At 32.4% G+C, this 988-nt stretch overlaps 1 protein-coding gene across 2 annotated transcripts in view; it reads left to right on the forward strand.

Annotated features, from left to right (window-relative positions):
- LOC140053949 (V-type proton ATPase subunit C 1-B-like) overlaps nt 1-988 on the forward strand; it is a 41,043-nt gene that overhangs the window by 18,736 nt on the left and 21,319 nt on the right. The window lies entirely within an intron of this gene.

Genomic DNA, 988 nt, shown 5'->3' on the forward strand with positions numbered 1-988 from the left:
TATCACTCATTGTAACTTAAAATAAATCAAAATAAATGTAAAAATTAAAAAAATTAATGTAGTAATACACAACATAGTCTACCGCCACCAACGTTTAGACTTGCTATCAAAACATAGCCAGTGTAGTAGGCTAGAGTAGTATTAGCCGCCCGCCGTGCACGTGCCCGCCGGGAACACCACCTTTGTGGTCCTTTGTCGGGTCTTCGACGGTATGCTAACAATAACAATATTTTCACTACTACAAAAAATAAGGAAATGCTATATTATCTTTAATTTTGAATCATTCTTAGAAATTACTATAAAAATATGGGTGTGCATGATTTCACAATCTGTCGAAAAAAACCTTGCGCAATTTGCAGATTACTTGCGCAATTTAATACGTTGCTTGCACAATTTGAAACAGATGTTTCAATTCAAATTGCGCAAGGAATTCTTTTGCGCAATTTTAAATTGCACAAATCGTTCAAATCGCGCATAACATGTGCATTCAGTATGACTACCTCCCAACTTGGAAAAAATGAAATAATGTCCAAACTATAGAGGGTGATATAACATCAACAACTATATCAAACTATAGAGGGTGCTATTAGCTATAATTGTAGACATATGTATGTCAGACGTGCCAAATGTGTTGACTCATTTTTCCGCATATTTAACAATTATGAATTTATTATAAACATCATATGGACCGATATTAGTATGTTTTCTATTCTCTTATCAATATAAAGAGCCTAGTAGTAGACCTACTGTAGAAATTACACATTTTTTAAAAATAAATTTAGAGAAAAATTTCATTTTAGCACAACAGCAAACCGCCCAAAATATCTCGAGGAGATTCCTATGATTATATCAGAAGAGTTGTGATGTCTGAGAATACATTGATATTGATTGCATTCATTGCGATGATATAATAAGTAAAAGTGTTTGCATGCAAAATAAGTGTGTAGAAATTTTAAATTACCTCATAATAATTTTCTCTTTTCTTCAG

The sequence above is a fragment of the Antedon mediterranea genome, chromosome 7 (genome assembly GCF_964355755.1).
Source record: "Antedon mediterranea chromosome 7, ecAntMedi1.1, whole genome shotgun sequence".
Lineage (NCBI taxonomy): Eukaryota > Metazoa > Echinodermata > Crinoidea > Comatulida > Antedonidae > Antedon > Antedon mediterranea.